General features: G+C 43.6%; 3 long non-coding RNA genes across 3 annotated transcripts; 1 reads left to right on the top strand and 2 right to left on the bottom strand.

Annotated features, from left to right (window-relative positions):
• Nucleotides 1–15,561: 15,561 nt before the first annotated feature.
• LOC310690080 lies at nucleotides 15,562–18,081 on the bottom strand. The gene is made up of 2 exons (XR_014517875.1): nucleotides 17,557–18,081; nucleotides 15,562–16,015 (listed from the first exon to the last, which is right to left on the bottom strand). It is a non-coding gene; the product is annotated as an uncharacterized lncRNA (long non-coding RNA).
• On the top strand, nucleotides 17,045–23,458 carry LOC310690047. Its single transcript, XR_014517838.1, has 3 exons — nucleotides 17,045–17,269; nucleotides 19,372–19,417; nucleotides 23,076–23,458. It is a non-coding gene; the product is annotated as an uncharacterized lncRNA (long non-coding RNA).
• Nucleotides 19,183–22,983, bottom strand: LOC310690058. Its single transcript, XR_014517850.1, has 2 exons — nucleotides 22,618–22,983; nucleotides 19,183–19,801 (listed from the first exon to the last, which is right to left on the bottom strand). It is a non-coding gene; the product is annotated as an uncharacterized lncRNA (long non-coding RNA).
• Nucleotides 23,459–25,344: the final 1,886 nt, after the last annotated feature.

Raw genomic sequence — 25,344 nt, 5'->3', positions numbered from 1 at the left:
CTATTGCAAGTGACGAAGAAATAGCTTGTGGGCTGCAAATGTGATAAGGGTTTTCAACAAGTTTTGATAGTTGCTACTGAGATTGCAAAGGAGCTAGAAATACTACCAGACTTCGAGAAAGAACAAATTAGAAAAAGGAGAACAAAACAGAAGTTTGAGTATGAGGCCCAAGAAGAGGTACTGCAAGATCCAAAACAGAAATTCAGAGGAGATTTCTAATATGCTGTCTTAGACATGACCATTCAGTCTGTTGAATACCAACAGCTACAACAATATTTGGCTTTCTTTGGTTGATATACAGCATCAACCAAAAACCTGCTGAATAAAGTCCTGCAAAAATTTGGAAAAATCATTGATGCACAATGGAAACAAAGATATTGATGCTGGAGTTCTGTGCTGTTAACTTGTGAGTCGAGGACCCGCTACCCGCTTGGGGATAAAGAAGACACATGTATTTTAGGTTAATGGGCTAAATAAGGCCACAACTTTATTGGTTGCAGCATGTGAGAGGTATTGGCTTAGGCATTGGATCAAACAAACTATATATGACCCCACCCCATGCAGCGGGGAGTCATTTGAAGGTTAACACCCAGTGGGAGGAGCTTGTTGATGCAAATACAACTGGAAGCTTCCTCTGATGTCACCGGGGGTCATGCCATGGCCCTAGCCACCAGCAGGGCATCAGACAGGATCCACGACTGCCGGATTCCTTTAACGGAATACCCAACAAGGGGAGGGGTAAGTGACAGCCACAACCTGCCCTCCAACATATACATATATTCCAGTGCCTAACCGCCAATACCTGGAAAGTTGTGACGATTTGCTATGAGGTAGGCAAAAGCACTAGACAGCAGAGTGAGGACAGGGGGCTGCTGTGGCCGCTTGAATGTGGCTCGACCCCGCCCCCAAGCCAGCCCTATTGGCTGGCCTGATGGGCGGGGCATGGCAGCCGGGACAGTGATGCAGGGGGCCGAATATGCCCCCCTGCTGACGCGGGATCAGCTCCCGCTCACAACACCTCCCCTCTGGGAGGAGGAGAGGCCTCGTAGCAATAGCTCGAAGACTTCCAAAGTCTATGCCACCACAAGGAGTGCTTCTCTTCATATCCCTGGATAAACAAAAACTCCTGGATAATGTGCCCAATATTTCTGTTGCGCTGGTGGCATGTGGTGGACACAGTTTCTCAAAGCTCAAACTTCTCGAAACTTGCATACGCTTGACAATGTTGCAAAAGAGACTGGTTGGCTTGGCGGCTATATCAACTGAACATGCCCAAGCATCAGCCCTAGGGCTGTGTGACAAATCGCCATATTGTTGACTACCGTATTGAAATGACATCGTGATAAGTGTTTCAACAAGGCAATATACCAGTGAACAAAAGGTGGAGACTTAACAGCTTCCCAGGGGGTAGTTCAGCTAAACGGATACTTTGCAGATACTTTGCAGGCAGCATTCTTAGCTTTCCCTCCTCCCTCCTAACCAATAAGAAATGACTGTAAGCCCTCACACAAACCAGCAAACTCTTTCAGCTTTACTGGTATCTTTCCACTTAGGTAAAGGGACCCCTGACCATTAGGTCCAGTCACGGATGACTCTGGGGTTGTGGCGCTCATCTCGCTTTACTGGCCGAGGGAGCCCGTTTTTGTCCGCAGACAGCTTCCGGGTCATGTGTCCAGCATGACTAAGCCGCTTCTGGTGAAGCACAGCAGCACACGGAAACAACGTTTACCTCCCACTGGAGTGGTACCTATTTATCTACTTGTACTTTGATGTGCTTTTGAACTGCTAGGTTGGCAGGAGCAGGAACTGAGCAACGGGAGCTCACCCCATCGCGGGGATTCGAACCGCTGACCTTCTGATTGGCAAGCCCTATTGGCAAAGCCGTGTCCCTATCTTTCCACTTAGAGCTCAGCTAATTATGCAGAGCCTGCTAACAATCCAGGAGGGACCAGCCACGGCTAGACAATCAAAGAGGCAAAGAAAACAAAGAACAGGAAAGCTCTTCTTTCTTTTTTCCTTAGCAGTGAAAAAAAAGAGGGGGAAGAGTTTTTATTTTCATTTTCCGGTGGTGTTTATGTTGTTGGTTCCCCCTAAATAGCTTCCCTCCATATTAAAAAAGAAGGGTGTGGTTGTTGTTTTTTAATTTAAGGGGGACTATTTTTTTGCTTGCTTGCCGTCCCTCCCTTCCTTTGATAAAAAGGGAGAGATTGGTGGGATGAGGGCTTTTTGGGTTGGGTTGGGTTCTGGGGTGGGGAATGGAGAGGAGAAGATTTAGCTGGCTGCCTTATGCGGAAATGGGAGGTTGGGTACTGTGTGAGAATGATGCGGCGGTTGTTTTTCAGTAGGCAGTGAAAGCAAATGTGTGTCTACTCACGAGCAAGCCCTTCTGAATTAAATGGGGCTCACTCCCAGGAAGATAGAAGCAAGTTTAGTTAAACTCAGTGGCGCTTATGCATGCACAGATTCCACTTAGACCTCTGAGTGGGGAAGCAGATGCAATTTGACTAGTAAATCACTTAAACTACTCATAAATTAGTTTAAAATATATTAAATATAATATAGTTTAGTTCATATTTTTATTAAGCCTACTCTTTCCTTACATTTTAAGGCCCACCATCACTGCATGGAGCCTCACCAAGGCCCTCTGCTGCTGCAGGGAAGTATGGCACACTCTCCGCCACTGTGGGGAGGTACAGCAGATTCCTCTGCCCGGAGCCCGGAGGCCCGACAAGGCCGTGTGCTGCTGTGGGGAAGCACGGCACACCCTTTGCCACTACAGGGAGGTATGGTGGAACCCTCTGCCCCCACGGGGAGGCCCAGCAACGCCCTCCACCGCCACAGATGTATATCGTGATATAGTGAGATATCGTGGTATTTAGCTGGTGATATATCGTGATGTTGAAAACCAGATATCGCCCAGCCCTAATCAGCACTTGACCTGAAGGAAACGATAGCAAAGTTTGCAAAGGAAAAGGCAGGCAAAGTAAGAAAGATCTTGATGTGCCTGCAATGGAAACTTAAGAGACTTAAATTTTAACACCACAAATCATGAGATTATTCAAAATGGTTTGTGTGCTAAAACATTCTCTTTTGTATTTGAGAAAGATTAGCAAAGATTGTTGTGTTACTTAGTCTTGCCATTTAAAATAAACTTAGCAGTTTTGAGCTTTTCATTTTTTTCTACATCTGTCTCTGAAAATTGAAGTTAGCAATTTTTGTTTGTGTGGGGTGCATGTGTTTGCCTTGCCTAGGGTGCAGAATAGGCTGGTACTGGCACTGCCCCACTGCCCCCCACACCACCCCATAGAATGAGAGATACTTTGACAAATGGATCTCTTCTCAGGCCTTGCAGGGCTGTTCTTATGCTAATATCCTTTTATTTTCTTCTTCATTTAAAGAAAGCTTGTTGTGACGGAAAAGCTAGCCATATTCTTTACAACTTAAATTATACATATTTAATCTGAGAAGAAAATAAAGACAAGCTGCTATTAAGATACTATGGGGGGGAGGGAAATGGGCTGAAATTGTGTTTTATCTTTTTTGTGGTTTGTGTTCTTTTTGTCTTTTCCATGCATAGGGATAGCCGAGATGCATAACCATAAACCACAGAAAGAAATACTGGTACACAGGTGCAAGGCTGTTGCTGCTCTAACAGCGATGGTGTGGCTTTTGAGGCAGTTGCTATAGCAACAAGATCATTTATAGAACATGAGCCCATTAAGAGAGAAAAACCATATTTTAAAAACTAAACTAATTGTGCAGGGATATTTTCTGTGTAATCAAACTTGTGTCTGTTTTGTCAGGTTTTGTTTTTCTTCTTTTTCTTCTTTTCTTTTTGTTGTTGTTGCTCAGAACAAACAGGTGAACAGCTTGCCATACATCGTGACACACAGAAAGAAAGCAGGCATACTATTAGATGTATTGTTGTAGAGATTTACAGATTCCGCAGGCATGGCATTGTTAATTTAGGAGTGGAAATGCCACCAAATTGCCTCCAATCAAAACTTAGTCCAGACTCTCTGTTCTTTGTTGCAACATACCAGTTTCCAGGAACAGGAACAGGCCTTGCTGAATTTTGTCAGATTCCAGGTATGTGAGGTGCTGATGCTGGTACTGATCCTGTACTGCAGGATGGAGAATATGTGGCCCTCCAAATGTTGGACTACAACTACAAAACACTTGGATATACTGGAACAGAGACCTCCTTCAACTATGCCCAGAAAGACCTACTGAAGGCCATGGGCTTCACCATGTATGTTCAGATGAAGTCCCAGGCTCCAAAATTATGCACCCAAGAGTCCAGACTGTACCCCAGAATCCGATTATGATTGGTGGATTGAAGCCGATTTGTTTGATGGTCTCCTAAAACAATCCAGAGGCAAAGTAGGAAGATCTGTTAATTCTTATTGAGAACCTCTGGCTAGCAATCTTCTATTTAACGACAGAGGGCTGATAGCACAGGAGCATAGTGCAAAATCAGCTACATAGTCCATATAAATGTAATCAGGTACATATTACATATACGTGGCAGATGTTATATGTTACATATAACTGTCTCCTAGATGCCCACACAATGACATGGGCATCTCCTGGTCAACTCAAACAAAACTTAGGTTTCCACACTCTTGTGAAAAGTCATGTTCTTGAATGTTGTGAAACTTAACCATGAATTGCGATGTGGTCTACATCTCGTAACATAAACCCAATTTAATTATTGCTAGCACACACTAAGCTGTTGTGAATATTCGCAAACTCTATATAGATTCCATCTGGTAGGCATTTAAACTTTTGTACAGTGTACAGATAACTTTGTACTGACTGCAGGATGAAGGGCATTTCAAAACCTCTAGGTATCTTTTGTCTATGTATGGTACATCAGGGATCAAGGTCTTATTATTGTAAATCTGTATGTGCTATGAAAGTGTAGACTCACACCTGCCTTCTCAGCCCCCTCCCCTCTTCCCTACCTTTATGAAACCTAATCTGTGAACCCAGGGGATGCTCATTAAAAAGCAGGCACGAAACTGCATAGCTTGCAAAGAAAATCAGAATGGTTCCCCCTCCCTCCTTCTCTCTTTCTCTCCTTCCACGGAGTTTATTAAAGTACTCAGTTTTCATCCATTCATCTTGCGATGCACGTTCCCCTGCACAGTATTATATCTGCTTTATTAAACCATTAAAAGTTTCTTAAGCATAATCATTTTAATTTATAAACTTCCAGGATCATTAGTGATTAATTACTGACCACATTAAAAGAGAAGTCATTGTGCGTTGTGCTAGCATGGGAACTTTGGCAATGCAACGACCACAACAGGTCTGTTGAGAAAGGGGTTCTGGCTCATAGCAGTCTCGCCTGTGGTGGCTGGCTGATTCCTTTGTTTTGGTTTTGTAGTGTAACAGTGGCAAGAGCTGCCTGCTCAGGGTAGACAGGTCACCTGATCTCACAAATGCACAAACTGTAGATGTGTCCAGTATATCTGAAGGAGCATCTCCACCCCCATCGTTCTGCCTGGACACTGAGGTCCAGCGCCAAGGGCCTTCTGGCGGTTCCCTCACTGCGAGAAGCCAAGTTACAGGGAACCGGGCAGAGGGCCTTCTCGGTAGTGGCGCCCTCCCTGTGGAACGCCCTCCCACCAGATGTCAAAGAGAACAACAAATCCCAGACTTTTAGAAGACATCTGAAGGCAGCCCTGTTTAGGGAAGCTTTTAATGTTTGATGCATTACGGTATTTTAATATTTTGTTGGAAGCCGCCCAGAGTGGCTGGAGAAGCCCAGCCAGATGGGCGGGGTATAAACAAACAAACAAACAAACAAACAAATAATGGTTGCTGTTGTTGTTGTTGTTGTTGTTGTTGTTGTTGTTGTTGTTGTTGTTGTTGTTGTTGTTATTAGTTCAAGAGTTCAAATGCCAAAAAGAAAAGAGGAAAAGAAAACCCTAACAGATAAAGGAAAAATCCCAAACAGTACAATAAGGACTGAGCATGCTCAGTGGACATAGAACGTTAACAGAGCATTGGGGTCAGAAAACCAGGAACTGGTGGAATGGAATGAAGTTGTTGGAACAGTCAGCACATCACATGGCAACATTCCTCACTCCTGACCAAAATTCACAATGTGCCAGTCTCAGCCCCCTCTGGCACCTGCAGTTTAAGAATAATAATACTGTCCTTTCTCGAGCCCCAATCCCTTAATCAGTATATGTGGAATGCGTTGAACTCTAGGAAGTGTCATACAGATGCTAAGCATGAAAGATGAAACATTGCTGAGGAAAGCACAGGAGGATAAGGAGAAGCCTGGCTTTTGTTCTACTCCCCTACTTTGCTAATAGAATCCATCTTTTCAATAAATATATTTGGTTGTGAACCACATATTTGTTTGTGATGATTTCTCAGGAAATGTAATCTAAGTGTGACTGACTGGATATTTTTTTAAAAGAACTAATCTGATAATTATGGTATCTCAGGCTTTTCTTTTCTTTTTCCAATAAAAGGGAATTCACATTTGTGAACCTGTTAGGTGCATTCATCCACAGTTTCAAAATATTTCTGCCTTAAATAATTATACAATCTTTCTAGCTTATTTACTCCCTTGAAATTTATTTGCTTCCTCAAATAATCTAATCAGCCATATCCCTGGTCTGCTTCTGTTGCTACTCCCAAAGTTTTTATTTGATCTAAAAGCTGCTATTTTTCTAACTTGGTTTTCTTTCTTATTTTCCTCCTTTAAAAATAAAATAAAATGAAATTAAAATACTCCTGATAGATCATTTCACAGCTATTCTAGATTACTGGACAACTGACATTTTGCACCATGCCCATGGGGAAATATTCACTTAAGATTTGATGAATGACATTTACCACCTTTTCTGCAACACATACCAAAAATACAGCCAATGGCTGTATTTTTGCTCAGAGGCAAAATATCTCTGAGTACCAGACACTGGGGACAAAGCAACAGGGAATGGGTATCTTGGGCCGTATTCAACTAGGTTTTACTCAGAGGAGACCCATTGAAATGAATGAACATGGCTGTGGTCTATTATTTCAGCAGGTCTGCTCTCATTAATACAGTTAGCTCAGTTGGTTGGAGCGTGGTGCTCATAACGCAAAGGTCACGAGTTTGATCTCCTGACGGGCTGCCTATATAGTCCTGCACTGCAGGGGGTTGGACTAGATGACCCTCGAGGTCTCTTCCAACTCTACAATTCTATGATTCTATGAATTCCACTCCATGTCCTGCTTGTGAGCTTCCAGGGGGATCTGATTGATTACTGTAAGCTGCTTGGGACACGACTGGGTGGAAAGCCAGAATACAAATAAACAAAACAAAACAAGCAAAAGGTGACCTTGATATGATCCAGGAAGGTGAAATGAAGGAACACAAGAAGTTGTCTTCTACTGAGTCAAACCATTGATCCAACTAGCTCAGGGTTGTCTGCAATGACTGACAGTGGCTTTCCAGGGTATCAGTCAGGAAGCATTCCCAGTCCTACCTGGAGATACAAAGAACTGAACCTGGAATCATTTGCATACAAAGAATTGAACCTGGAATCATTTGCATGCAATATACATGCACTATGGCCCTTCCCCATCATGTTCTTACCCAGGATGATCCGAATATGCATGCTGTTCTTTGTTAAGGTAAGGGTAAAGGTACCCCTGCCCGTACGGGCCAGTTGTGTCCGACTCTAGGGTTGTGCGCTCATCTCACTTAAGAGGCCGGGGGCCAGCGCTGTCCGGAGACACTTCCGGGTCACATGGCCAGCGTGACGAAGCTGCTCTGGCGAGCCAGCACCAGCGCAGTACACGGAAATGCCATTTACCTTCCCGCTATAAAGCGGTACCTATTTATCTACTTGCACTTAAGGGTGCTTTCGAACTGCTAGGTGGGCAGGAGCTGGGACCGAAAGACGGGAGCTCACCCCGCCGCGGGGATTCGAACCGCCGACCATGTGATCGGCAAGCCCTAGGCACTGAGGTTTTACCCACAGCGCCACCCGCGTCCCACTTGTTCTTTGTTAGCATGCAACAAATTAGCAACCATGTTTGAAGAATATCATCCTCACTGTGTATCTTGATGTATATTTGCCACAGTAGGTCAAAGGACACCAGGTTTGCTTGAGCATTAGCAAAGCCCATGGAGGCTATTCTTCCTTTGGTCTTTGGAAAGGCTGTATGAGCGTCTGACCTGTAAGTGAATGTAGCTTGATCTCTCAACCTTGACCACAGTTTTGAAATTTGACCTTCACCAAAAGAACATTTAGGAGACAGGGGAACAGCTTTTCTTGATCATCTTTCCATGTCTATCATAATAACTGAATTGGTCTAAACAGATTACATATCCATTTATATCTCTTTGGAATGCAGTTATTCCCTGGCTAAATGAACATTGTCAGCTCATATTCTCCAGCCAGTGATTTGACAGGTTATGACAGCCAGCTGGATAGTCATTTTATTGTTGTTGTTATTGCTATTATAGGCTTACAACTTAGCTGGAAAAATGAACCACGGTTACAATCCCAGTGAGGCTGCGTATGCGAATGTGCTGAACAATCGAAGAAGCAAACTTCAACGATTCTCTTCATCAAACAGCGTGAGAAATGGGGAGCTGGGAATTTTATGTACAGCCGTTGCGGGCTGGTTGTTTTTGATTTTGCCTCTGGCTTTTCTAAATGCAAACAAAATGGACACTTTCCTTTCCATTTTTGTCATCTACCTTTAAATTCTAGAGCTACCTCTTTTAAAGGAACAGAGGAAGCACTTCAGATTGTACGGCTGCCAGCCATCATTTCTCCATGGTTTTTTTCATTTGGAATTGCTAGCCTCTAAGAAACTTCAAGATAAAGGAGAGCAAAGAACCATTTGCAGAAGGCAATGGCAGAATGAAGGACATGCAGAGGTGGGTGAAGAACATTTAAGATACAACCCACTTATATTGAAGAGGGCAGCAACATTCCCTTGAAATTTAATAGCTTTTTATTGGGCCCCATGGAAGCAGAAGCTGGCAAAAAATGTGAATTCTCTTTAAAGTTATCCTTCTGAAAATAGTTCAGTGCAGTGAAAAAAGCATACACACACTAACCGAACATTATATACAAAAAAGAGAGAGACCAAACCCTGGGAAAAAATGCTTACACATAATACGAATGTTGCAAAACATCGATATCATATTGCAATCCAAACTATTGCAATATTTTGCATAAAGTAACGGTATGTTGCAACATGGGTGAAATTCAGAAACTTGTAAGGCTGACTTGTGATAATCAAGAGCCACTTCAGGGGAAACATGCCTGCAATTTTCAGGATGGCTGCAATTAAAGCTTCAAAGTTTCCAAGTCTATTACAAGTTATAAAAATCCTAGGAATACAGTGCTGGCTTATCTTTGTGCGATCCTGGTCCCTGGCAAATTGAAGTGATGTGAGTTTTTCAGTTATCACTTGGGATAACATCCTACCGACACAGAACCTACGTATCACAGAACCCTGCGATCACAGTCTGAGGCCCTTTTTCACGTGCCTCTTCTGTGAGAGGTCTGGAGGGTGGCAACATGAGAATGGGCCTTTTCTGCTGTGGCTTCCTGTTTGTGGAATGCTTTCCCCCTTACATACCTTTAGGCACCAGGCAAAATATTCCTCATCTCCCAGGCCTTGGATAATTAAACCATCTATGGCCCTTTAAACTCTCTGTGTGAATATTATTCTTTTTGCTTGTTACTAGGTGACAAGGTGACCCGGAAACTACAACTAATCCAGAACGCGGCAGCTGGACTTGTGACTGGGAGCGGCCGCAGAGACCACATAACACCGGTCTTGAAAGACCTACATTGGCTCCCAGTACGTTTCCGAGCACAATTCAAAGTGTTGGTGCTGACCTTTAAAGCCCTAAACGGCCTTGGTCCAGTATATCTGAAGGAGCGTCTCCACCTCCATCGTTCTACCCGGACACTGAGGTCCAGCACCGAGGGCCTTCTGGCAGTTCCCTCACTGCGAGAAGCCAACTTACAGGGAACCAGGCAGAGGGCCTTCTCGGTAGTGGCGCCTTCCCTATGGAACACCCTCCCACCAGATGTCAAAGAGAACAACAACTACCAGGCTTTTAGAAGACATCTGAAGGCAGCCCTGTTTAGGGAAGCTTTTAATGTATGATGTATTATAGTATTTTAATATTCTTTTGGAAGCCACCCAGAGTGGCTGGGGAAGCCCAGCCAGATGGGCGGGGTATAAATAATAAATTATTATTATTATTATTATTATTATTATTATTATTATTATTAATATTATTATTATTATTATTATTATTATTATTATTATTATTATTATTACTATGTTATGTATTTTTGTGTTTTTATTTTGTAAACCATCTTGTGATCTTTGGATGAAGGGTGCTATTGGAAATTATTATTATTAATAGTCATACCTAGTCTGAGAGGTCAGTATGTGCATGGAGGAATTGGCTGAGTATAACCACAGATCACATGGAGCAGAGGGCAAACGCAGCTCATAAGTGCAATCTAGCCCAAAGTTAGCCAACATGGTGTCCTGCAATTCTTGCAGACTGCAGTTTCCATCCTTCCTGTCCATTGCCCATATTGGCTGGGACTGATGAGAGCTGAAGTCCAAAACATATGGAGGGCACCATGTTGGCTACCCATAATGTAACCAATCATCTGGGATATGAAGCCCTAAAGCAAGATTCGGGAATAGGAAGAGTCAAGGCAGAGACAAGACCTGCAGGACCACGGACAGCGAACAGGTAGCATACAAATTAATAATTGTTCCCAAAGTCCCAGAAGCTTGTATATTTCTAACCTGTCTTACTGCAAGACACAAATTCCATAGCCACTCGAAGAAGTGGGAAGCCTGAAGTCCTGCATTCATTGTTGTTTGGTAGTTTCCTGATAGGTCCATTGGCATATTTGGCTGGTCCAATAATTCGAAGACTGTGGGCAGTCACTGTTCACCGGATTTGGAATATGTGGCTGTTAAATGTAGACCAGCCTATCTCCCTAGGGAGTTCACAGCTGTTATGTTAACTGGTGTGTACGTGCCGCCAGATGCCAATGCCAACTTGGCTTTGGGATGCCTGCCGGACCTTATCAGCAGCCAGCAAGACAAGTATCCTGAAGCTGTGCACATCATTGCGGGAGACTTCAACCATGTTGAACTTAAAACAGTGCTCCCAACGCTCTATCAGCATGTGAAATGTCCCACAAGAGGGGACAAGACACTGGATAAAGTTTATTCGAATGTAAATCACGGCTATAGGGCTTTACAGCTGCCACACTTGGGCCAGTCCGACCATATGTCTCTGTTCCTGATACCAGCATATATCCCACTCAGGAAACGGGCTCCCACAATATTAAAATCTGTTAAAATCTGGCCTGAAGGTGCTATTCACCAGCTGCAGGACCGTTTTGAGAGAACCAATTGGGATATTTTCGATAGTTCAGACCTGGAGGAGCACACGGCGGCAGTTCTGTGCTATATCAATCACTGCACAGACACTGTCACAGTAAATAAATCCATCCGGTTTTACCCCAATCAGAAACCCTGGATGAATAGAGAGGTCCAGTGCCTGTTGCGGGAAAGGAACAGGGCTTTCAGGTCAGGCGAGGTGCAGCTTTACAGTGTAGCAAGAGCAAACTTGAGGAGGGGTATTCGACGGGCAAAATTGGATTATAGGCTGAGGATTGAGGATAATTTAAGGAGCAACAACACAAGACAGATGTGGCAGGGGATTCAGCATATTACCAACTACAAACCTAACCTTGGTGCTGTCGACGGTGACCCCTTGCTGGCAGAGGAGCTTAACCTCTTCTTTGCTCGCTTCGAGAAGGAGCCACCTGAGACGCCGGTATTACAGCCACCAGCCCATAGGGGCCCCTCATTCACGGTAGAGGAACATGAGGTGAGACAGGTTTTGAGGATGGCGAATCCGAGGAAGGCGGCTGGACCTGATGGCATCACTGGAAAGGTGTTGAAGGGCTGTGCGGATCAGCTGGCGAGGGTCTTTACTAAGATCTTCAATAAGTCCTTACACCAGTCTATTGTCCCACCCTGCCTGAAGTCGTCAACTATTGTCCCTCTGCCTAAAAAATCCACAATCAGTAGTTTGAATGACTATAGACCAGTTGCACTGACTCCAATCATCATGAAGTGTTTTGAGAAACTGGTGCGCCGTCACATTATTTCCTGTCTTCCATCAACTTTTGACAACTACCAGTTTGCATACAGAGCAAATAGATCCACGGAAGACGCCATCAATACCACTCTCCATGCTGCTCTGTCCCATCTGGAGCAGCCGGGGAGTTATGTGAGGCTGCTGTTTGTGGATTTTAGCTCTGCTTTTAACACTATCCTCCCCCATAGACTGGTGTCCAAGCTAGAGGCGATTGGACTCTCCAACTCCACCTGTCTCTGGGTTTTGGATTTTTTGTCAGAACGTTCCCAGAGGGTTAGAGTAGGGTCACACATGTCCACAGCCCTTAGCCTTAACACCGGCTCACCACAGGGTTGTGTGTTGAGTCCCCTGCTCTACACTCTCTATACGTATGACTGTACAGCCATCTATTCCAGCAACAAAATCATCAAGTTTGCTGATGACACTACGGTGGTAGGGCTCATTTCAGGAGGGGATGAGTCCGCCTATCGGGACGAGGTGGAGCGGCTCTGTGTTTGGTGTGGAGAGAACAATCTGGCTCTTAATACGGCTAAGACCAAGGAACTGGTGGTGGATTACAGGAAAAAAAAGGCGGACATTCAGCCCTTGTATATCAACGGGGAACGGGTGGAGAGGGTGGCGGAATTCAGGTTTTTGGGAGTAGCTATCGATCAGGGCATGACTTGGAGTGCACATACCACTGCTCTGGTGAAGAAGGCCCAGCAGAGAATTTATTTCCTCAGACTTTTAAAGAAGAACAATCTGAGTGAGAGACTGCTGGTGTCCTTCTACCGAGGCTCCATAGAGAGCATTCTTACATACTGTATTTGTGCTTGGTTCTCCAGTTGTACAGCTAGGGAGAGGAAGGTGCTCCAGAAGGTCATAACCACAGCCCAAAGGATTATTGGTCATCCTCTCCCATCTTTGGAAGAACTGTACGGTTCCCGTTGTCTTAGGAAAGCAAATAACATCCTGCAGGATTCATCTCACCCGGGACACGGTCTGTTTGCACTACTGCCTTCTGGCAGGAGATATAGAAGCATCAAGTCAAAGACAAATAGACTGAAAAACAGTTTCTATCCAAGAGCTGTGGCCTTTTTGAATGCTGTAACTCGATAGTGTGACCTGGGAGTTTGATGGGTGTGGTGTGGGTGTGGCTGGAATGTGGTTTGTTTGGTTGTTGTTGTTGTTTTGCTTTTGTTGTTTTAAGGGATGGCATCCAATTTCGTTGCACTTTGTGCAATGTTGCACTTGTGTAATGACAATAAAGAATCTATTCTATTCTATTCTATTCTATATTTGGAGGCATGGAATGAAAGACTGCAAAGTTTTGGGTATACTGCATGGCAGTTCCTCAAAGTAGTGTATTACAGTGGTTTGAACAGAAACTCAGACTAGGGCCTGGGCTCTTAGGTAAACTGATTTCTGAGGTCCATTTGAAAAGCAGTACAGTGGTACCTTGGGTTAAGAACTTAATTCGTCTTGGAGGTACGTTCTTAACCTGAAACTGTTCTTAACCTGAGGTACCACTTTAGCTAATGGGGCCTCCCGATGCCGCTGCACCGCCGCACGATTTCTGTTCTCATCCTGAGGTAAAGTTCTTAACCCAAGGTACTACTTCTGGGTTAGTGGAGTCTGTAACCTGAAGCGTCTGTAACCCAAGGTACCACTGTATAAAAATACTGCAAATAAATAAATAACTCTTTTGAGATGGTCTTTCATGAACTCTTTGGGCAAACCTTGCCAGAGGTTTCAATCCTGATATCTCATCCTGGATGAAATTCCTTGTTGTTGTTTAGTCATGTCTGACTCTTCGTGACCCCATGGACCAGAGCACGCCAGGCACTCCTGTCCTCCACTGCCTCCAGCAGTTTGGTCAAACTCATGTTTGTAGCATCGAGATGAAATTCCTAGATGACCTTTTAAGTAGATTTCTTGTAGCCAATAAAAATACTTAACTGAGGTTCTGCCCATCCCAGCATAAATCCTGGCTACACCCATGATAGAATAACAGAATTGTAGAGCTGGAAGAAACCTCAAGAGCCATCTACTCCAACCCCCTGCAGAAATCAAAGATAAACAATCTCCAACAGATAGCCAGCCAACCTCTGTTTAAAGATATCCAAACAAAGTCCCTCACCTTGTGAGGCAGTCTGTTCCACAGTCAGACAGCTCTTACCACCAGAAACTTCTTCCTACTGTTTAGTTAGAATATTCACTCTTGTCTTTTGAATCCAGTGGTTCAGGTTCTACCCTCTGGATCACCAGAATACAAGCTCAGTCCCTTCCAATATTTGAAGCTGGTCATCCCATCACCTCTCTGTCTTCTCTTCACTATGCTAAACATACTCAAATTCCCTCAGTTGTTCCTCATAACACGTGCTTTCCAGACCCTTGATCATCTTGGTCTCTGTCCTCTGCACATTTTCTAGCTTATCAATATTCTTCTTAAACTGTGGTGTCCAGAACTGGACACAGGACTCCAGGTGGTGTCTGGCCAATGCAGAATAGAGTGCTACTATTATTTCCTTTGATCTGGACACTCCCGTTGATGCTGTCATATTGGATTAGCTTTTTTTTTTGCTGCTGTATCACACTGTTGTCTCGTGTTAAGTTTGCCATCTACCAAAACCCCTAGATTCTTTTCACATATACAGCTGGCCAGCCAGGTGTCCACCACCCTGTGCTTGTGTATCCAATTATTCCTGCCTAAATGCAGAAGCTTGCACTTATCCTTATTAAAATTCATTCTCTTAGTTTGGGCTCAGGTCTGCATTTTGTTAAGGTTCAATCCCCACATTAGGCAAAAAGATTCCTGCATTGCCTGGAGTTAGACTAGATGACCCCAACTCTATGATTCTATGATTGCATACACAAAGTCACTGGGTTCTTATGACCCATGAAGGTAACCAAGAAGTATACCTTGGATCAGGACCCTGCTGATGTGTGCGTCAAAAGCAAATTTCTTTCCTTTTTAAATTTTTATTGCAAAGTAAATACAGCAGTGCCAAACCATACATAGAGAATAATATAAAGAAAGAAAAAATAGAGAAGAAAAAGAAGAAATGCAAAGAAAAGTAGCCAGTAAAATAATAAAGAAAAGTATAATGTTTCAATACAATAAACACTGTTTTACAAATTAATAGTAATAATAGACTTCCATCACTCTCACAACACTTCCTTTCACATTTCATATTTTATCTGTATTTCAGTATTATTTTCATCTTAATATATAGATATGTGTGTGTGTGTATATATATATATGTGTATATATATATATATATATATATATATATATATATATATACACCCTTTTGCATTCACGAGGTCATTCTAGACACAGCCAAAGTTGTACATTAGAACCTTGTCTTTCTAAATAATCATTTGTGCACTTTCATTCCTTCTTGACTGTATTCATTGGCTTTAATCTTATTATATCCGTCAATTTGGCCAGTTCCAAATATTCACAGAATTTACATAGCCATTCCTCTATCATCAGTACCTGGTTACCCTTCCAGTATTTAGCCACCAGGATTCTCGCTGCTGATGTCACATACAAAAGCTAATTTCATAACACACAGCTATGTATTCTCTGGCCATTTATATCTTTTCCAAAACAAATCACATTTAATTTTTGCACACAGCAAAGAAAGCTCTCTGCTCTTGGAGTTCTTGTTTTTTAAAAGTATGATTGGGAAAGGTGACAATCATTCAGAAAATGTATCTGTGCACACACTGGGGTCTGCTAACGTCTGAAACAGTCCACTTGTTTCTGCTTGCCTTCGTTGCTGCCTCCATCCAAAAATCTGGGAAGAGAGAACCTCTCACATAAGATTTCTCAAGTCTGGCGCAGATCTGAAAAGACAGGGTAACCTATGACTACATTCACTGCTGGGTCTCAAAAGGGCAGTGCCTGATGCTGTGCAAGCAGCCACTGAGCAGAACAATTAGTCATGACAGTCCCTGCACTACCAGGTGCATTCAACAGAGAAGATTGCCAGACTTTAGCAGTCCAAAGACTACGAGGATGTGGAAGTTACTCTCCGACAAGCAATGATGCAAGCAGTGATGTGGCATTCTGGGGGATTGCTGCAGGATGACTTATGCAGAAGCAGTTTTAAGGCTTTGTTTGTTTGTTTAATGGCACTGTTCTGCCAATAACTACAAGGACAACTAAACAACAAAGGATGCGGGTGGCGCTGTGGTCTAAACCACAGAGCCTAGGGCTTGCCGATCAGAAGGTTGGTGGTTCGAATCCCTGCGACGGGTGAGCTCCCATTGTTTGGTCCCAGCTCCTGCCCACCTAGCAGTTCAAAAGCACGTCAAAGTGCAAGTAGATAAATAGGTACCACTCCAGCGGGAAGGTAAACAGTGTTTCCGTGCGCTGCTCTAGTTTCCCAGAAGCGGCTTAGTCATGCTGGCCACATGACCTGGAAGCTGTCTGCGGACAAACGCCAGCTCCCTCGGCCTATAGAGCGAGATGAGTGTGCAACCCCAAAGTCGGACGCAACTGGACCTAATGGTCAGGGGTACATTTACCTTTACCTTGTTTGCTTAATGGCACTATTCTGCCGATAACTACAAGGACGACAAAACAACAAGGAAACCATTTGAATACAAAGCCTCCTTTGCACCATATTCGCCTCATGAAGCTACAATCCCAGAGTTCCCTAAGGAAGAGGGAATGGTGGTTAAACTACTGAGAACTGTGGCTCTGTGAGGAAGACAGAGGTTTCCTAGCAACTCTCAGAACCCATAACAAACGACATTTTCCCAGGATTCTTTGGGGCAGCCATGGATGTTTAAAGTGGGTCATGTGGCTAGTAGAAAAGAGTGGGTGCAGTAACCAGAGAGACGGAGGTTCCGATCCTATACATTCTTACCTCGGAGCAACTCCCACTGAATTGAACGGAATGTACTATTAAGTAGACATACATAGAGTTCTGCTGCTGCAGCGTAAGCTCCTTGGCTCCCAATATTATTGGGGATTTTGTCAATCTCTGTTCAGAATTGGGGTAGTAGCATCCCCACTGCGTCTGGGGCTACTTAAGAAAGACCCGCATGCTCGGAGCGAAACCAGAAGGCAGATCCTGAAGTTGGCCTGAGAAGGTTTTGTACCACTTTGTTTTGTGTTAATATTTTAAATTGTGAACTGCCCCGAGATCTACGGATGAAGGGTGGTATACAAATTTAATTAATTAATTAAAATAATAATAATATAAAGTGATTAATTAATTAATTAGTTAATATTATAAAGTGATAGGCTACAGTGCAGATGGGGCCTAAGATATAAAAACTATAAAGCAATGTGTCTGCAACAAGGAAAACAAAAGCCACTCGCCCGCCCCCAAATTAAAGCACTGGCTTAAAAACAGAATGGGCCAGATTACATACACCTGGGTGCATAGGGTGGTCTTCACCTGGTTCCTCTGAATATCATTTGCCAGTAATCACAAAGTCGGGCAAGTGCTGCTGTGCTGAGGTCATAATTGCAGGCATCCCATAGTCATCTAGTCGACCACTGTGAGAAGAGGATGGTGGATTAGATCGGGCCACTGATCTGACCTGGTGGGATTCTTTTAATCTTCTTCATTGACACTGACAGCTCTGTATATCTACCATGTCAGTATGTGATGGATGGTGCTGGCTGGTTGAGACAGACTGGTGTCAATCCATGATAATTTTGGATTTGGGATATTTTTGGAGTGTATACTTTACTATAAATATCCAGTTCTCTATCTGCTAAACTCTGCCATCCAGCTGATGCTGAGATAAGAACACAGTGGGTGTGTTCTTGATAGCTTGACAAGCCGTGGGGGAAATTGGGAGCCCAAGCAGCCTTTGTTCTTTAGTGGGCAGGGCATCTGACTTGAACCAAGGATGTACGGATTCCAATCCCCACTTACAGTGCAATCCAAACTTTGTGCACTCAGAAGTAAGTCCTCCTGAATTCAAGGTGGCTTCCTCCGAGATAGCTAGGGTTAGGATTACAGCTTTAGTTATGAAGCTGGTGTGAGCACACAAGCATCCTCAGATTGCCATTGATGGTCAGTGGTTGCTGGTGCAGGGATTGGGTGGTAGGTGGTGGCAAAAAGAGCATGGAGATTGGGAAGGGTGGGTGGGGAGAAAGAGTGTGCAGATTGAATGGGGGGGGGTGTCCCGCTTTCCCATCCTAAAAAGTTGGACAGTGTGTGAGTCACTTTTTCTATCCTTAGATGACCCCACTGACCCAGGCACCCATTGGATGATGCAAATACCGGTACCTTTCCTGACTTTTTCAGGATTTCTGAATTCAAGCCCTTTATTGTTAATATCCATTTTCCTGGGGATTAAAATCCTAACTGTAGCCACTTAGAACACACACACACACACACACACACACACACACACACACACACACTACTGATATATGAAGTAAAGGCAATCACTGTCATGTCTTAAGTACCCATTAATCTTTAAAGAGATGCCTTTTGTTTTATACATCGATTTTCTCAAAGTACACAAATGAAAAACACCAGTAACCTCAGCTGCAAGCCAACAGTTTCGGTAGGGATTGTGGCTGCTTAAACAAGACTAACAGAATTTCAGAACCAAAGTTGTGTCTCCTATGTGTGATACAGGAGCAGAATAAGAGGGGTGGGTGAAGTCGTTCTTTCTCTAGAGGTTGGAAGCTCAGTAGACATAGTGCAAGCTCCTTGTCTCGTCAGCTCAGCTCCTTGTCTCGTCATCCACCCAGGCCCTAAAGAGAGCTTGGATATTTTACAGAGGAGGTCAAAGGTTTGCTTAGCCTCCACTGCATTTTGGTGCACAAGAGGGCTTGCCCGGTTTTAACCTGCTGTTCCCAGCTCCAAATATTTGTGATGTGAGTCACCGCAACTGAATCAATTGATCGATAAATGCAGAACTGCATCCTTCCCATCTCCTTCCCTCTGACTGTCCCTTCCCATTAGCTAAGGGGGTGGACTAGCCACTGTACCTTTTGCTTCCCTCCCCATTCTTCTTTTCCTTTCAAATTGTGTCAATTCGATGATGAGTCTGTGACCAGGGGATGCTTTTTTTTTTTTAAATACCACTACAGCACTTATAAGGGTTTAGGCTCTTCATAAGTGTTTCAAACAACAACTTACTGGCACAGCATGAATTCTATTGCCAAAAATTCTCTCAAGCCTCCTGCCTCTCACTCACTCACTCTTTCTCTCTCTTCCATTAAGCATTTCTATATTTGAGAGGTAACTGAGAAAGGATTTAAAGCCATATGTGAGTAGAATTCATTTTCATGGTATCCAAATGTTAATATCTTCCACCCAAGTCACAGAGAGTTCATTTTAAGGATACGGCTTTACAAGGAAAAAAACAACCACCTCTGGTTCAAAGCAAATAAACAGCAGAGCTGAATTTTTGAGACTAAATCATCTATAGCAAACCCAGCCATGTGTAGTAAATGGAGGATGCATGCAGGGAATAACAGTTAGTGGGCTCCTCCTCCTTATCAGTGTCCAGATGTGGAATTCTTTTCAAAGGTCTACTATGGCAGTCTAGAACCCAATGCTGAAAGTTGAGAAGCGGGGTCATTATCTGCATTGCTGAGAAGTCAGACTCCTCTCGCTGTGAATTGTCCTCAGGCATAGCCATTCCACCAGGCTGTAAAAGATGGAGAAGAGGGAAGCAGTGTCGCTCCAATGGTACCTCTAGGGTACCAGTTCCATCAGCCTTCTCCCTCTAACAGCTAACACACGGCATTCCTTCCATCAAGCTACAACAGAGGGAAAGATGGAAAGCAGTGCTCGTCTCTTTCAGCTGCTTCGATCCAAGCTGGTTGTTCTGTAACTATTATTACCACTACTACAATTAATGTATTAATCAACTCCTAAACTGCCGTCTCAAGAACTAAGTTGCCTGAGGTTGCTCGTCCCCTCTTCCTTCCAGACGTCCTTTCCTTTTATGACATGCCTCTCAGATTGTAAGCATGAGGACAGAGGCTGTCTCATCATTCATCTTTGTCAGCTGTATGAGTCAGGGACTGGGCAGAGGAGGAATGGTGGAGACCACCTCCCCATCCTGACCCTTCCAGGGAGGAGGAAGACAGTATAGATTTACAAGAGGGGGTTGGGGGAGGTGGCAGCTCAGAGGCAGATGAGGGGGAAAGTTGGGAAACTATGGGAAACCCAGAACAACACCCGGCTGACATGTTGTCATTAGAAAGCATTCCAGACCCTCCATCTCAAAGAACCTGGCGAGCCTTGAAAGTAGGAGAGCAAAGAGCTCAAAAACAGAGGGCACATAGCAGCACCAGTACAGGAGATTATGAGAATGACAAATGAGGAAGTTGGAGAGACGAGGTGGTGGTGGAGATTCACTCGGGGCAACGCCATTATCCAAGAGGCTGGATTCTATACCCTCTCTCTGTAAAGATTGAAATAAAAAAGGACAGTAAGAAACTTTTCCTTCTCTTTATACTTTCCTGGGCAACCAGCTGGGAGCCGCTGACAGCATCCTGACAGTATGGGAGCATTTTTTGGCTAGGGTAAAAATGCTTCAAAAAATGAGCAGCACATCAGAATTCTCAGATAGTACAGTTGGATTTTTAAAAAAATCATATTTAAGGAAGATGATCTATGTCTAACAAAGGCACCGGCCAAACTTTTTAGTTTTACTTTAGTCATTGTCAGGGCCTGTTTAAATATTTTCTCAGCAGTGAAGCTGTTCTGAAAATAACTTCCATGTCGTTGGGCTCCGTGTAGCTGTGAGAAGAGAACATTTGAATCTCCTTCCCCCATGGATCTGCCAGATTGTGTGGGAAGGTGTCCGTGCCAAAGCAGCTTCTCCCTATGTGGGAAAGAGAATTCAAACATTCTTGTAGCCACATGGAGTCCTGACCGTGTCGAAGCCATTTTCAACAGCTGCCATGCTAGCGAGAGAAAGTTTGAATTGGGGCTCAGTTAGATCTTGCCTCAGGTGTAGCTCAGAGCTACGCAGGGAAGCAAAGGGTGTCAGTTTTTAAAATAAATATTCCAGCCTAACTAATTCATGAATTTATGAATATGGTTTCTACCAATATTCTAAATGCCACCTGAAATGTTAGAGAATGAGCTTGCTTCCAGGGTAGACCCTGTAACATACAATGCCAGCCAGTCAAGGCTCCCCACAGCAAGTCTGATCCAGGGGTATATAAAGGTCTTGCCTTTGCCACAAGAGAGATAAATTAGTTCCTCCTCTGCATGATGTGCAAGAAGCACGCAAGGAGGAAATGGAAGCCACAGTTGGTTTGAGGTCACTCCACACCACATATTTATTTAAAGCACTCCTGTACCACTTTAAGAGCTCCCCTCAAAGGATCCTGGGAACTGTAGGTTGTTAAGGGTGCTAAGATCCTTCACAAACCACAAGATTCTTTGGGGAGGGGGTAACCGTGACTCTTAAAGTGATATAAGAGAGCTTTAAACATATGGTGTGGATGTGACTGAATGTCTGAAGGCATTAACAGAGGTGAACAAATCTATTGCCAGTTGGCATGCTTTTACCCACAATTCTGTTCCATTCCATTTCTGCATTGATCTGATTTTTTAAAAAATCTAAATCAGTCAGTGGCAGCAGCCAGATTCCCACTCCCTACAATTCTTCTGGGAACAATTCTAAATTATGGGGTAGTAGTGTTCCAAATAGGGACGTGGGTGGCGCTATGGGTTAAACCACAGAGCCTAGGACTTGCCAATCAGAAGGTTGGCAGTTTGAATCCCTGCAACGGGGTGAACTCCCATTGCTCGGTCCCTGCTCCTGCCAACCTAGCAGTTCGAAAGCACGTCAAAGTCCAAGTAGATAAATAGGTACCGCTCCGGCGGGAAGGTAAACGGTGTTTCCATGCACTCCTCTGGTTTGCCAGAAGTGGCTTAGTCATGCTGGCCACATGACCCAGAAGCTGTACACCGTCTCCCTTGGCCAATAAAGCGAGATGAGCGCCGCAACCCCAGAGTCATCCGTGACTGGACCTCATGGTCAGGGGTCCCTTTACCTTTAGGTTCTTGTTACTATGTACCAGCACTTTGGCTGCATTCACAAGGCAGTTGCTGATCAGTGGTGACGATAGTGAGCCAGATGACCTGAACTGGCACATGGCAGCTCCTTCTGTTTCTAAGTGGTGGCGGCAAAGCTGTTTGCAAAAATGAAGGGGGGGAAATGACTTAAACCCTCTGCTGCCTCATATGTCCCCAGTAAAAAATCACTATAATTAACAAACACCACGATATCTATAAAAATGACTCTATATAAAGTGTGTGTGTATTTTCAGTGGAGCCTGGTTACAAAGTCAGCCCAGAGCCACACTATACATTTTAAGTGGTATGATGCCTCTTTAGAAAGTCATGGCTTCCCCCAAAGAATTCTGGGAGCTGTAGTTTGTTAAACATGCTGAGAGTTGTTAGTAGACCCCCATTCCCGCCCCTTAACAGAGCTACAATTACCAAAACTCCCTGTGAAGAAGGATTGACTGCGAACTGTTACTTGGTGAGCGGAATGGGGTCTCCTAGCAACTCTCAGAACTCTTAACAACTACATCTCCCAGAATTCTTTGGGGGAAGCTATGACTGTTTAAAATGGTGTCATAGGGTTTTAAATGTATGGTGGGAATGTGGTCATGTCTTCAGCACTCTCTCCTTCAGGAAATGTGCTATATACAAGTTGTCCTTAACTTCCCACTATTTTGACAAAAGAGGAGCACAAAAGAAAGTAATGAGAGCCTTTTAATTTGTTTGTTCATTTGTTTTATATATTAAAAACCCCCTATTACGAACCTATTACAAATAAGTTCCATGTAGCTGTTATATACAGTACCGGTATGTGCATTTATTATATCTTTGTATGTTTCTTTGGAATTTGTGTAGCTATTATATTACAAAGTGTCTATGTTTATATGATTTAGAACTACGCACAGCTGATGAAGCCCCTTCGGGCGAAACGGGGATATTCAGGAATCCTTGTCTTGTTTGCCTGTGCCAGCATCTACCAGTGCCAGTTTCTTTTGTCTACCAACTTTATCATCTTCATTAGACACTTAGAAGATTATTTCATGTCACTCTTCTAAGGAATACGTCAGACAGAAAAATACAAGAGAAGATGAAGAAATTAGAAATGAATCTATTACGGCACTGACAAAATAGGATTTGTATTTTGTACATACTAGATTTGGTTGTCAGCCGAATAAGCTACATTTCAATATATTATGTCACGATGTTGATTTTGACGCTATGAGAAGCAGTATCTAATTTTTGAGAAGTAGTTTCTAGTAAATAACTTTGCAATTGTTATCATATAGCCTATTACGTCTATGTGTTTTTTCAATTGGATTTGCGTAATACAGGCATTCTGGTGTCTTTGTTTTTCTTTGTTTTATATGGCAACATAGTGATCTGGCTCCCATATAGTGACATTTGAAGTAAATTTGGGAGGTTCTTCTTTGGGCAGCACATCTGATTGGTTTTGACAGGGGGGAAAGATCAATAAGACCAGCAAATTTTCTTGAGGCGAAAGGGAGTGTTTGTTCACAACCAGCGGCTAACATCACAGGCCACCCATAACACAAGCAAAATAAACATCTCCAGTGACACTCTGGACTGTCACATTTCCCCCCGCAGAATAGCAATCTAACATGGCTGCTCTTCTACCTTCTGCTCAGAATGTTATCAGCAAGTTATTTTTGGATTGCTAGCGAGGTTGCTCTGTGTCTGCATCACTTGTCCATGCAACATTGTTCAAAACAATATTTATTATTCATACGGCAAACGTATCTCCCATGAAATGGGCAGTTTTCATTGCAATGGAAGCTTTTTAAGGGTTATAGAGAATGATAACAAGGAATGTCACTTGGAAATGCATGTGAGGAAGAGGAATGGACCTGACACACGTTTCTCTCACATTTTACATTTATGCACTTCTCTTTTACTCTATCTTCATACGTTTTGCTTTGGCCTTCAGGGCCAGGAACTGCCTCACAGTCCCTTAAGTTTCTTCATGCCCATCCTAGAGATGAGTGAATCTGTCAATTTCAGTTTCTCTCATTTTCCCAGTCTTCAATCTGGTGCTGCACATTTCCACATCAGTTTGCTTTTCCTTTCTTTCTTTTTTTTAAAAAAAGAAAAGTCATTGTTGACTATTTCTGGCATTTTAGTGCAAATCCCTTAGCTGAGTGAAGTTTACACACTAAAAACATGCCCAAACTTCAAATCAACAAACAGAGTTAAAAGCCACCCCTATAATCAGTATACAGAAGCAAAATCAAGCACTTCAAAGGAATCCACAAACAGTGTCCCAAATGGCCATGCTGATTCACCAACCTCCCCCCAAAGCCTATGTGAACTGAAGGCTCTTTTGGTATTTCCACTTCTGGAAGCTGTTTCATGCCCCAAATATTGAAAGTACAAAGCTGTAGCACATGGACCTCACCTGCTAGCAAATTCCTACATGAGCATTGCTTCCAGGGGCTACGGATCTGAAAGTGGGTGAGAGCCGAGGGCTAATCCTTCACTTTCTAGCCTTCCCCAGGGATACTGACACATTAGTACTGTAGCTCCGATACAGAGGACCTGGGAAAAGAAAATACCGTGTGTGTTGGCTGTGAATCACTTGTGTTGGCGGCCAGCTTCAAAGCAGAACTGACAGTGATTCCTCAGCTTTTACAGCTGAAGCCTTGCTCATCGCCATTCTGCTGGAAAGAGTCAGGCGCCCAGTGAAGAACATGACCTGCAGCGACCCCAAAGGCTACAATTTCCCAAGCAGGTACATTCTGCAGCATGTCCTTAATGCAATAATGGTGTGTTAGTTCGACACCCCATTCCACTTTCTTAGTTGTTCCATGATGCTTCCCGAAAGTTAGGGTGCCTAGAAGGGCAGAAATAGCTGCTTACACAGTCTGGGGTGGGTGGCGGTTCATCATCATCATCATCATCATCATCATCATCATCATCATCATCATATTTGTATGCAGCCTTTCATAGATAAAGCAATGCTGAAGGCGGCTTACAACATGACAAGATTTACCATATTTTTTGCTCTTTAAGACTCACTTTTTCCCTCCTAAAAAGAAAGGGGAAATGTGTGTGCTTCTTATGGAGCGAATGCAGGCTGCGCAGCTATCCCAGAAGCCAGAACAGCAAGAGGGATTGCTGCTTTCACTGTGCACCGATCCCTCTTGC

Source organism: Podarcis liolepis (genome assembly GCF_965112155.1).
Source record: "Podarcis liolepis genome assembly, chromosome: 12".
In the NCBI taxonomy this organism is placed as follows: domain Eukaryota; kingdom Metazoa; phylum Chordata; class Lepidosauria; order Squamata; family Lacertidae; genus Podarcis; species Podarcis liolepis.
This window is presented reverse-complemented; position numbering and strand designations above follow the sequence as displayed.